At 39.0% G+C, this 13981-nt stretch overlaps 1 long non-coding RNA gene across 1 annotated transcript; it reads left to right on the forward strand.

Moving 5' to 3' along the window:
- The first annotated feature begins 7678 nt into the window (after positions 1-7678).
- Positions 7679-13044, forward strand: LOC111096917. The gene is made up of 4 exons (XR_005361725.1): positions 7679-7868; positions 11826-11909; positions 12039-12142; positions 12396-13044. It is a non-coding gene; the product is annotated as an uncharacterized LOC111096917 (long non-coding RNA).
- Positions 13045-13981: the final 937 nt, after the last annotated feature.

Below are 13981 nucleotides of genomic sequence, written 5' to 3' on the forward strand. Positions count from 1 at the left end.
TATTCCAGTTTCACCACTTAGTTTCTTGGACAAGCTCTTTAACTTTCTTGAGTTGTTCTCTCATTTGCAGAGTGGGGGTAATAATAATTTCTACTTTATAGACTTTTTGTGTGAATTAAAATAAAGAATGTGTGCAAAATGCTTAGCAAAAATGCTTAGCAATAGGCCTGGCACATAGCAAGTATTCTACAGACAATAACTGTTAGTGGGTTTTGCTTATGATTAATGTGATTGTCATTATTACTACCACGAGGCTGGGCAGCTCTGCTTTCAAAATGTATGTGAATCTAGCCATGCCTCCTTGCCTCTCTGCTGCCAGTCTAGTCCAAGCCATGATCAACCCCCTCTTGAACACATCAACATCCTTCTGAACTGGTTTTCTGCTTCCACCCTTTCTTTCTTTCTTTTTTTTTTTTTTTTAAGATTTTTATTTATTTATTCATAGAGACAGAGACAGAGAGGCAGAGACACAGGCAGAGGGAGAAGCAGGCTCCATGCAGGGAGCCCGACGTGGACTTGATTCAGGGTCTCCAGGATCACGCCCCGGGCTGCAGGCGGCGCTAAACCGCTGTGCCACCGGGGCTGCCCTGCTTCCACCCTTTGTTACCCTTTTCCCATGCAACAGCCAGAGCAATCTTTTAACGTTTCCTTTGATTACATCATATGACTCCCCTGCTGCAAACCCCCATCACAACTAGAAGAAAGTCCATACTCCTTACCAGAGACCTTGGCCTTCTAACCTCCGTGGCCTCCTGTCTGCCTCTCAGCCACGCCTCCCACCCAGCTCCGTTTGGCTCTCCTTGACTCAGCCACTTGGTCAGCCTCTCCCTCAGTTCTGTATTTCCTTTTTTTTTTTTTTAATTTCCTTTTTTTTTTTTAATTTATTTATTATTGGTGTTCAATTTACTAACATACAGAATAACACCCAGTGCCCGTCACCCATTCACTCCCACCCCCCGCCCTCCTCCCCTTCTACCACCCCTAGTTCGTTTCCCAGAGTTAGCAGTCTTTACGTTCTGTCTCCCTTTCTGATATTTCCCACACATTTCTTCTCCCTTCCCTTATATTCCCTTTCACTATTATTTATATTCCCCAAATGAATGAGAACATATAATGTTTGTCCTTCTCCGACTGACTTACTTCACTCAGCATAATACCCTCCAGTTCCATCCACGTTGAAGCAAATGGTGGGTATTTGTCATTTCTAATAGCTGAGTAATATTCCATTGTATACATAAACCACATCTTCTTTATCCATTCATCTTTCGTTGGACACCGAGGCTCCTTCCACAGTTTGGCTATCGTGGCCATTGCTGCTAGAAACATCGGGGTGCAGGTGTCCCGGCGTTTCATTGCATTTGTATCTTTGGGGTAAATCCCCAACAGTGCAATTGCTGGGTCGTAGGGCAGGTCTATTTTTAACTGTTTGAGGAACCTCCACACAGTTTTCCAGAGTGTCTGCACCAGTTCACATTCCCACCAACAGTGCAAGAGGGTTCCCCTTTCTTCACATCCTCTCCAACATTTGTGGTTTCCTGCCTTGTTAATTTTCCCCATTCTCACTGGTGTGAGGTGGTATCTCATTGTAGTTTTGATTTGTATTTCCCTGATGGCAAGTGATGCAGAACATTTTCTCATATGCATGTTGGCCATGTCTATGTCTTCCTCTGTGAGATTTCTGTTCATGTCTTTTGCCCATTTCATGATTGGATTGTTTGTTTCTTTGGTGTTGAGTTTAATAAGTTCTTTATAGATCTTGGAAACTAGCCCTTTATCTGATATGTCATTTGCAAATATCTTCTCCCATTCTGTAGGTTGTCTTTGAGTTTTGTTGACTGTATCCTTTGCTGTGCAAAAGCTTCTTATCTTGATGAAGTCCCAATAGTTCATTTTTGCTTTTGTTTCTTTTACCTTCGTGGATGTATCTTGCAAGAAGTTACTATGGCCGAGTTCAAAAAGGGTGTTGCCTGTGTTCTTCTCTAGGATTTTGATGAAATCTTGTCTCACATTTAGATCTTTCATCCATTTTGAGTTTATCTTTGTGTATGGTGAAAGAGAGTGGTCTAGTTTCATTCTTCTGCATGTGGATGTCCAATTTTCCCAGCACCATTTATTGAAGAGACTGTCTTTCTTCCAATGGCTAAATCACAACAAGAAGTTTGGAAGGACCTCAAACACGTGGAGGTTAAGGACCATCCTGCTAAAAGATAAAAGGGTCAACCAGGAAATTAAGGAAGAATTAAAAAGATTCATGGAAACTAATGAGAATGAAGATACAACCGTTCAAAATCTTTGGGATGCAGCAAAAGCAGTCCTAAGGGGGAAATACATCGCAATACAAGCATCCATTCAAAAACTGGAAAGAACTCAAATACAAAAGCTAACCTTACACATAAAGGAGCTAGAGAAAAAACAGCAAATAGATCCTACACCCAAGAGAAGAAGGGAGTTAATAAAGATTCGAGCAGAACTCAACGAAATCGAGACCAGAAGAACTGTGGAACAGATCAACAGAACCAGGAGTTGGTTCTTTGAAAGAATTAATAAGATAGATAAACCATTAGCCAGCCTTATTAAAAAGAAGAGAGAGAAGACTCAAATTAATAAAATCATGAATGAGAAAGGAGAGATCACTACCAACACCAAGGAAATACAAACGATTTTAAAAACATATTATGAACAGCTATACGCCAATAAATTAGGCAATCTAGAAGAAATGGACGCATTCCTGGAAAGCCACAAACTACCAAAACTGGAACAGGAAGAAATAGAAAACCTGAACAGGCCAATAACCAGGGAGGAAATTGAAGCAGTCATCAAAAACCTCCCAAGACACAAGAGTCCAGGGCCAGATGGCTTCCCAGGGGAATTTTATCAAACATTTAAAGAAGAAATCATACCTATTCTCCTAAAGCTGTTTGGAAAGATAGAAAGAGATGGAGTACTTCCAAATTCGTTCTATGAAGCCAGCATCACCTTAATTCCAAAGCCAGACAAAGACCCCACCAAAAAGGAGAATTACAGACCAATATCCCTGATGAACATGGATGCAAAAATTCTCAACAAGATACTGGCCAATAGGATCCAACAGTACATTAAGAAAATTATTCACCATGACCAAGTAGGATTTATCCCTGGGACACAAGGCTGGTTCAACACCCGTAAAACAATCAATGTGATTCATCATATCAGCAAGAGAAAAACCAAGAACCATATGATCCTCTCATTGGATGCAGAGAAAGCATTTGACAAAATACAGCATCCATTCCTGATCAAAACTCTTCAGAGTGTAGGGATAGAGGGAACATTCCTCGACATCTTAAAAGCCATCTATGAAAAGCCCACAGCAAATATCATTCTCAATGGGGAAGCACTAGGAGCCTTTCCCCTAAGATCAGGAACAAGACAGGGATGTCCACTCTCACCACTGCTGTTCAACATAGTACTGGAAGTCCTAGCCTCAGCAATCAGACAACAAAAAGACATTAAAGGCATTCAAATTGGCAAAGAAGAAGTCAAACTCTCCCTCTTCGCCGATGACATGATACTCTACATAGAAAACCCAAAAGTCTCCACCCCAAGATTGCTAGAACTCATACAGCAATTCGGTAGCGTGGCAGGATACAAAATCAATGCCCAGAAGTCAGTGGCATTTCTATACACTAACAATGAGACTGAAGAAAGAGAAATTAAGGAGTCAATCCCATTTACAATTGCACCCAAAAGCATAAGATACCTAGGAATAAACCTAACCAAAGAGGTAAAGGATCTATACCCTCAAAACTATAGAACACTTCTGAAAGAAATTGAGGAAGACACAAAGAGATGGAAAAATATTCCATGCTCATGGATTGGCAGAATTAATATTGTGAAAATGTCAATGTTACCCAGGGCAATATACATGTTTAATGCAATCCCTATCAAAATACCATGGACTTTCTTCAGAGAGTTAGAACAAATTATTTTAAGATTTGTGTGGAATCAGAAAAGACCCCGAATAGCCAGGGGAATTTTAAAAAAGAAAACCATATCTGGGGGCATCACAATGCCAGATTTCAGGTTGTACTACAAAGCTGTGGTCATCAAGACAGTGTGGTACTGGCACAAAAACAGACACACAGATCAGTGGAACAGAATAGAGAATCCAGAAGTGGACCCTGAACTTTATGGGCAACTAATATTCGATAAAGCAGTTCTGTATTTCCTGCTTCGGTGCCTTCCCGCCTGCTCTTCTCTTGCCAGGAGAGCTCTATTCCAGGTATTTGCATGCTCATATCTTCCTCTTGTTGGATAATCAGCTCACGTGCCATCCCCTTGAAGGCGATTGCCTGACCATCTTGTTAAACTATAGATTCAACTTCAGTATGAAGTTGTTGATATTTGGCTCTTCTTGACCTACAAAAATGGCAGCTTCATGTTATTAACCTAATAACTCTCCCCACCACTCTCTCATCCCATCACCACACTGTTGATATGATTTTTACTTTTAAATACTAGATGTAATGTAATTTCATTTGCAATTAGATATGTAGGTAGAGAGTAACAAGGAATTCTATTAGAAGGTAAGCTTTAAGGGGGGCAGGTAGTGAGCATTTCTTCATTTCTGTGTCTCCAGCACTTGGTGAGTCCTCTGCAGAAATATATCAAGTCTATGAACAACAACAACAAAAAATGAGTAACACAAGCTTGGTATGCTGTCTTCCACAGGGTGGAGTTCTCTTATTCCAGGTTTTACTGTGCCAATATATTATCTGCACGTCATGCAGGCATGAGTCTAGGTCAGGAATACAAATAGATTCCCTCTCATATAACAAACAGCTTGTATAAATGGGTACTGCCTGTTAACACACTGGGTTAAGAAGGACTCTGAGGTTGCATTCAGGCTAAGCAGAAAGAGTCCCATGATTCATTTGCTAATGAATCATTTGCTAATTCATTTGCAGGATCTTCCGTGGGTGAGGCACTTGCCATTCCTCCTCTGATGAATTTTGTTGTATGTTGTTGGTTTTGTCAGATAGGTTGGGAAAGGGTCTCAGCCTCCTTTGCCCAGTTATGAGCTCATGGTGCTGCTTGTTTCTGTGAAGCAGCCATATCATCTTGTGTATACTTTGGAGGCCACTTACGGGTACTGGTCTCCTCCAGTGGCTTCTATGGAAAACTTTCACTAGAACTTCTGCACATGTTGATTTTTTCTGTTTATCTAAAGACCATCAATTATTCCAAGTCTGCAGATAATTTTTATGTGACCCCCCCTAAGATTCATTTAAAAATTAAACATTTTATACAACACTGATTTACATTATTCAGATGGGGCAGGGGCCAGATAGGACACCAGAGAGATTTTTAAAGATTAGTGAACTCCTTGAGGGAGTCATGGCTACTTAATAGCTTCCATTAGGCTCCCTAGAAAAAGATTTAAGGTTCAGACATGGAGAAAGCATATTGTCTCATACTGCCTGTTAGCTGACTATTGTGTTCAACTTGCATCAACTATGGAAAAACGACGCAAATCATATGATTAGATTAAAACATGGACTCAACGTTTGGATCTATTTAAACCTTGAGTTCAATACACATCCAGTGAAATAAACTGGCCTCATACAACATGCTCCAGACACAGATCCCTTTAAAATTTATTTTCCCCTTAATTTTGTTGGCCGATTGAGTTGGGTCCAGGAAAGGTGCTCCTCAACCAACATCCTGGAAACACTGCCTGGCAGGTATGCTCTGAGGCCATATTTTAAATGAGTTCTTTCAGTGCACTTCTCTGGGCTCCTGTCCAAATTCTGTCTGAATTCACATTCACTGGGACAGAGGAGGCAGATGGAAAGCCTGCCTTTCTCCTGCATTTCCCTGCAGGAACTTCTGTCCTGGTCAGAATGCCATGGTCCTTTCCCCAGCCACTCAGCATGCTTTCCGGAGCCTGCACCTTCCCTGCTCACCTCCACCTTGAAGGAAACCTTCCTTTGTACTCCACTTTGGATCTAACCTTGCCTAGGCATTCAACGTGATCCATTTCGAAGAAACACAATTTGTCCCTTTCTAGGTGTTCCGTAATGCTCATTTGCCTAACTGAGAGAAAAAAGCCTTCCCAGCAAAGTCATCTCCTTTTCCTCTGGGCTGGCTACAGACCATCTATTTCATTTGCATCTGTTTTATGCTGTTATCTTGTAACATCTTTTCTATTTTGTAATTTAAGGCATCAAGTTTTTATATTGGGTTTTGACTTTGTGAGTGCACATGCTTTGCACTTTGGCTAATTCCATGTTCCTGGAAGCGAGGGGGAGGATCATTCTTTATATCTCAAAACAGGTAGCAAATTGCTCTTCACACAGAGGTTTCTTAGTTAAATAATTGCGGAAGTTAAGAAATAAAAGAAGATGGAAATGGGGTAAGGAAGGGAGAGGAGGAGGGAAGGAAAATATAAAGAAAGGGAGGCCATGTTCCTGAAATCCAGAGCCTAGTACAGTGCTTGTCTTCAAATAGATGCAAAATACATGCTTGATTAATATACAGAAATACTCAATCTTGCAAAAACTGTTCTAAAGTTGCAAATGCAACTTCTACTGCTTCTGGTTCTCTTCATCTTATCACACATACAAAGTACCTGTTCAGGCCTCAGTTCCAAAATGCAGATTTCTAAGGAATGCCAATGCAAACTAAAAAACAAAGCCTCTAATAAAAAATTTCTCATCAGTGCATGGGCTGATTATCTTCATTCCTACAGCCTCCAGAGCTAACGAGCCTCTGCTTTAGCACAGTGCACATTAAATGCCCGTGTTAATCACATCATCACCAATTTAGAAGTTGCTTGTCAGAGCTCACAACTGATAACAAGGACTTTTGAAACACGATCTTAGAGTTGAAAATCAAAGGTTGACAATGTTTTCATCAGAAATATGTGAATATATTTATTAAGGAGGGAGACCGTGTAAAACTAGTCCAAGTAGAGGAACGTTCTCAACCCAGTGAGAACCATGCTCTCTTTGCCCCCAGCTAGGAGCAAACTGGCGGAATGAGATGCCAGTGACAATAGAAACGGAAGCCCCCTTCAACCTTGAGATCAACTGGACAGATTTACAGGCTCACAGACTTTCCCAAACCCAGAGGGAGAGAGAGAGAGAGAGAGAGAGAGAGAGAAAGAGAGAGAGTGTGTGTGTGTGTGTGTACATGCTCCTACCTGTGTATTTGCTTGACTTTAAAAGTAAAAGCATTCACTTTCGGATAGGTTTATCTTTTGTAACCCCAGTGGATGTGATTTCAGGGTCAATGAGATGAAACATTTCAGTACTTGAGTGTTTAGCATGATTTTGAATGTGGAGCATGCAAAAAAAAAAGTTGAAACTCGGTGTTTCTCTTTGTGTGAGCACCCTCGGGCAACACCTTTTTTCCCCTAGAGCAAGGTGCTCACACACCTACTCAAAGCAATGCTCCCAATCTCCTGACCTCTGTGGGGAAAATGAGTTTTACCCCCTAATCACAAAGGTCTGCTCAATGCAGTCATGTTGTCAAATCTATAAAGGCGCAGAGGTAAGACTAACGACTTAAGATCTTGCCACTAAAATGAACCTGTTATTTCTGTTGTTTACATTGGGATGTTTGCTCTTTGGTGGTTTTTAAATATAATGTTACAATTTTCATACAATATTATTATTCTGTGTTTTTTGCAGAAGGCATGGCACGTTTTAGCTGATGATGAATTGGGATGCTGTCCGAGTGATGATTGAAACGATGGGCATCTGGCCCTCAGGCGTCTGTTTTCAGGAACTGATGTGACTGGGGAGGAGTCAGTCACTGCACTGGGGCCAACCAGGAAATTGGGAGAAATTGAGAGTCTTGGATGTGCCTGTTTGAAGCTCTGAAGTTGGGTAAGAAGTCCTCTGTCCTTAGGTTACAAAATAGTTTATTGGATAGTCATTTGGTAGCACAATAGTTTTTATGTTTTGCAAGTGATCCATCTGGTGTTCATTTTTTTATATATATTTTTTTATTGAAGTTCAATTTGCCAACATATAACGTAACACCCAGTGCTCATCCCGTCAAGTGCCCCCCTCAGTGTCCGTCACCCAGTCACCCCACCCCCCGCCCACCTCCTCTTCCACTACCCTTTGTTCGTTTCCCAGAGTTAGGAGTCTCTTATGGTTTGTCACCCTCACTGACTTTTCCCACTCATTTTTCCCCTCCTTTCCTATATAATCATTTTCACTATTTCTTATATTCCCCATATGAGTGAAACACTACTGGGGATTTACCCCAAAGATACAGATGCAGTGAAACACCAGACACCTGCACCCCAATGTTTATAGCAGCAATGTTCACAACAGCCAAACTGTGGAAGGAGCCTCAGTGTTCACCAGCAGATGAATGGATAAAGATGATGTTGTCTATGTACTCAATGGAATATTCCTCAGCCATCAGAAAGGACGAATACCCACCATTTGCTTCAACGTGGATGGAACTGGAGGGTATTATGCTGAGTGAAGAAAGTCAATCGGAGAAGGACAATCATTTTACGGTTTCACTCATCTGGTGTTCATTTAATATGTGGTTACAGAAGGGATTCCATCTTCTATTTCCCATTTAGGGAGCCAGTCTCCAAGCACTACCCACTGAATAGCTCATCCTTGCCCAGCTGGCCTGTGAGGCTATTCCTGCCATCTATGATGCTCCTGTGCACACATGTGGCTCTTGCTCTGAGCTCCCTCTTTGGCCAACTTGTCTGCTGTTGTATGTTGTACCACTACTGCATGTTACTATTATTATGGCTTGATAATATCTTGAGAAATCTGCTAGACAAGTTCTTACTCTTTTCTTTTACAAAGTTGAGTTCGCTGTTCTTGGATATGTATTCTTTCATATAAAGTTTAATCTAAGTTGGTTAGGTAAAAACATACAACTGGGAATTTCTAAAGATTACATTTAATTTGTACATGGATTTGGGGAGAATTTCCATCTTTGCAATATTGTAGCATCCCATGACAAAGCATGGGACATCTCTCTGTTTAGTAATAAAATCCTCTATGGCTTTTAGTAAAGTTTGAAAATCTGCTTCCTAAGGGTCTCATGTATTTTTTGTCCAGTTTTTTCAAGCGTACAGAAAAGTTTTCAAGCATACAGAAAAGTTTTTGCAATTTTATAGTGAACACCTGTATAAACACCACTTAGATCTTACCACTAACATCTTATTTTGCCTTTTTCTCATGTATCCCCTCATCTATCTATCCATCTATCCCTCTTATCCATACTTTAATCGATCTCACTTTGGGTGCATTTTAAGGTAAATCATAGACATCAGTACACTTCTCTATAAATATTTCAGTGTGAATATCCTCCAAAAGAAATCAGCTTATTTACAGTTTTTCTTTTAAGGACACCATTTATACAAGAACTTCCAAATGGGCAAGACTTGTCATGGTGAAAAAAAATAATAATAGAATAATAGAATCAACAGTTATACCATATTGTGTAAAGCTTCTTTCACACAGCATAATGTCTTCTGAGACTCAACCATGTGTTGCAAGTACTACTAAAAATTAATTACTTTTTATTATAGAGTTTTATTCCATTGTATGAATTTACGAGGTTTTTGTGTGTTTGTTTTTCCATTCTCTTGTTAATGGACACTTTGGGCTGTTTTCAGTTTGGGACTTTTATGAATAAAGATGCTATGAACATTCTTGTCTAAGTTGAAGCTGCTATGAACACATGTTTTCATTTCTGTAGATATGGAATGGCTGAGATGTGATTATATGTTTAGTTTTATGTTTTTTAAAAACTGCCAGAACTTTTCCCAAAGCAGTTGTATCATTTTATTTTCCCACCAAAAATTAATGAGTTTCAACTGTTCTACAACCTCAACACATTTGACATTTAAAAAAAATATAATTAGCCATTCTGTCAGTGTGTAGTTGTATCTAACTATGGTTTTAATTCTCATTTTCCTGATGACCAATGACATAGAACATTTTCTTTTTTTAATTGAACATAACGTGTTGCATTAGTTTCAGGTATGCAAGATAATGATTCAACAATTCCATACGTTTGTCAGTGCTCATCTCATTAAGTGTACTCTTAATCCCTTTAGTCTATTTCCCCCGTCCCCTCACCCACCTGTCCTCTGGCAACCGCCAGATTGTCTTCTGTATTTAAGATTCTATTTTTCTGTTTGTATCTTTTTTTCTTTGTTTGCTCATTTGTTTTGTTTCTTAAATTCCACATATGAATGAAATCATATAGTATTTGTCTTTCCCTGTCTGACTTGTTTCACTTAGCATTATACCCTTTAGGTTCATCCATGCTGCTGCGAATGGCACGATTTCATTCCTTTTTATGGCAGCATAATACTCCATTGTATTTAGATACATCACATCTTCTTTATCCATTCATCTATCGATGGACACTTGGGTTGCTTTCACGTCTTAGCTATTGCAAATAATGCTACGATAAACATATGATTGAATATATCTTTTCAAATTAGTGTTTTGGTTTTCTTAGGGTAAATACCCAAGAGTGGAATTACTGGATCAAGACTTAATTCTATTTTTAACTTTTTGAGGAACCTCCATACTGTTTTCCATAGTGGCTGTACCAGTTAGCACGAGGGTTCCTTTTGCATCACATCCTCCCCAACAGTTGCTATTTCTTGTGTTTTTGATTTTAACCATTTTGACAGGTGTGAAGTGATATATCATTGTGGTTTTGATTTGCATTTCCCTAATAAGTGATGTTGAACACTTTTTATTGTGTGTGTTGGCCATTTATATGTCCTTGGAAAAATGTCAGTTTGGGTCCAACAAATGAAGTCAGTATAGTTTAAGGATACAGAATTCAATTTATAGAAATCTGTTCCATTTCTATATATGAGTAATGAAGTAACAGAAAGAGATAAATAATCCCATTTACAACTGAACATTTTTTTTCATGTGCTTATCGACCATTATGTCTCTTCTTTGGTAAAAGGTCTATTTAGATCTTTTGCCTATTTTTCTTTTACTCTGGATAGGACATGTTCACCAAGTGGGGTATTCTAGATGAAGGCTATGACCTTTCAGCACTTCATGAAAACATTGCATTTTCATCTGGCTTCCTGCATTCCCAACTGAATATGGAGTTGATCATACTGCTGTTGTTTTGTCATTTTTCTCTAGATGGTTTAGAGATTGTGCTCTTGCTCTTTGCTTTTCAGGGTTCAGCTGAATTAGGTCTTTGTGTTTATTTTGAGGGTTCTTAGAAATTCTTGAATTTGTGGCTTGATGTTTTAACAGTTTAGAAAATTTTGGCCAATGTCTTTTGAAAAAAAACCTTTCTGTCCCCCCTGAAAATGAAAATTGTGGATTTCTCTGTTTCTTGCTGATGTTCTGTCAATATTACTTAATACAGTAGGAGGGTACAGTTAGTCATGTGTGTGTATATGACTGTCATCTTCCTATTCCATTGTTCCACTTATCAGACATCCATTTGTCCCTTTTGGTGTTTTTGATTTATATTCTTTATTGTCAAGAGAGCAAGATTTCTTCTACTTCAGATTTACCTGTTTCAACTTTTCCCATCATTTTTCTGTGTCTTTTTAAAGCATTCTCTTGCAGATAATTTATGGTAAACTTTTGAGTCTGTTGAATCCAACCTAAAACTTCTGCCCTTTACTATGTGTGCTTGCCCCATGTATATTTGTTGATGACTATATTAGAAATTGTTCCTGCCGTTGTACTTCATGTACTCAAATTTTTGTTTTCTCTATTTGTTCTTGTTTTCTCCTTTCCTGTTTTCCCTTGGATTGGGTTTCCTTCTGATGTTTTAAAAGCTAAACATTCTATTTTTGTCCCTAGGTGTCCTGAAACCTAAAATTGTTCGTGATTACTTGCTCCTATTGGTTTAAAAAACTCAACAATATTCTATTTTCCCACTAACTGGTAAGTATTTGGGCACATTCTCATATCTCTCTGGTTCCCTCATTCCTCCCATCAAGTTACTATTGTCTGAAATTCTAGCTGTGGGTTGTAATGGGTATTGTCTTTCTCCCATTTTCTCTTTTTTATCAGCTGTTACTCCTGATAGAATCCTGTTGATACCAGTGTCCTGGACTGTTGCTGCTGACTTGGAGAAGGAGCAGGCGAGGATTGTCTCAGGATATCTCAAGGAGAAAGTGAGAGCAGAACCTAATTCTTCCTTTTCCATGGTGACACCTCCAGTGACCTGCCCCACCCCACCACCACCCCCATTTACATCAGTTCAAAACTACCTTCAGTTGCCACAGAGCTTTTCTTGGTTTTAAAAATTCTTGGAGTTTATACTTCCCCCTCTAGCTTCTATAACTTTTCTCAGGGCGATCCTGGGAAGAAAGCTAGCATCAGACACTTTATGAGCACAGAAATCTGATGGTCTGTATTTCTTTATAGAACAGAGCACAACTCCTCTGAGAAAGGAAGGCCTGAACGGAGCAGAACCTTCCTTGGAACTGGTTTTATGGCTTTGAAGGTGTCAGAAAGAATGCCACGGGCAGTGCAGAATGCTTGTCTTAGAGGCCACTGTAGCCATGGCAATGGTGAAGTAGCTGCTCAACTAGTTTAGGAGAAGAGGAGGACAACGAGAAGATAGGAATGGAAAGATATTGACAACTTTTTTTTCCCGGAATATGTGAGAAATCTCCTGGGAATTCCCTTCCAAAAACTGATGTGTGGGGGAGGTGACTATAGGTAGGACATCTCCCCTGGAGTTCTGCAGCTATGCAGAACTATTCAATTTGTGAAGTTTGAATATTCTTATATCATTATCCTAGCATATATTAGGTATCTTCTAATTACTCTCTGTATATACTTTTTCTCCTTCCCTTCAACCTTCTGCAACTAGATTGAAGCCTCTGAGAAGTGCAGGATGCTTCGTGACCTTACTGACTTATGTCCCGTGCCTGGCACATAATCATGTGTCCTTAATAAATATTTGTTGAAGTTGTACTAAAACTGAAGTTCTTCTTTACTAAATGTATGCTCCTTTCAGTCATGCATGAGAATGCCTGTTTTCCTAAACCTCTGTCAATACAAGTTATCACTGTTCTTTGTAAAGATTGCAAATTAAATAGATATGAAGAGACATCTCATTTTTATTTTTAATTTGCATTTTCCTGATTCTTGTTGCAATAAAATATTTATCATAGATTTCATTTTCATTTGAGCCACTTGTATTGTGAATTTCTTGTTCATATCTTTTGTCCATTTCCTAGTAGAGTTTTCATTGCTTTCTTACTGATTTGAAGTGCTCTTTCTGTAAGAATAGCAAGCATTTGTTATACTTCCAATTTGAAAAGGTCATTTTTTTCCTAATGATCTTTAAATTTTGTTTTTTGATAAAGTTAAGTTTTTACATCATCAAATCTATCAAATGCTTCCTTTCTAGCTATGTTGCTAATATATTTTCTTGAGTTAATCTTCTTCCTTATTCTGTCTTTCTTAATATTTAACGCATTAAAATACCTTATTTAAATAGTTAGTTATTCTGGCACCACTTTTCTTTGGCATAATTTCCCCTCACTACTTTGGAATTCCAATTCTGTTGTGTTTTAATACAACAAATTGAAACTTATCATTTCTAATGAAATGATGCTATCACGGGAAGAGCAAGTATGTCCAAGTGATGAGGGCATTTGAACTTGGCCAGATAGACTCAATGGCCTGTACTCTTTATTGAAATTAGAGAATGGTGTTAGAATGAACAAATGTACAGTGTGTCGTGAGAAATTTCTGGAACAGGATAAATGAACTAATACAATGACTCAACAGTACATAATGTTCTGTTCAACAAATGGAACCCCCTGCCTTGCTGGTCTTTTAAGACAGATTGGATTACATGTTCCTCCTTTGTGTGTGCTGCTACTTCCATTTCTCGTGACCCCAACAGCTGTATGTCATTTGTTCTCTAAGTGTCTTGTCTGAAAGACACATTCACAGCTACAGACACTGTGCAAAACAAAGCATTTGAGAAAAGTACG

Source organism: Canis lupus, chromosome 7 (assembly GCF_011100685.1).
Source record: "Canis lupus familiaris isolate Mischka breed German Shepherd chromosome 7, alternate assembly UU_Cfam_GSD_1.0, whole genome shotgun sequence".
Classification (NCBI taxonomy): domain Eukaryota; kingdom Metazoa; phylum Chordata; class Mammalia; order Carnivora; family Canidae; genus Canis; species Canis lupus.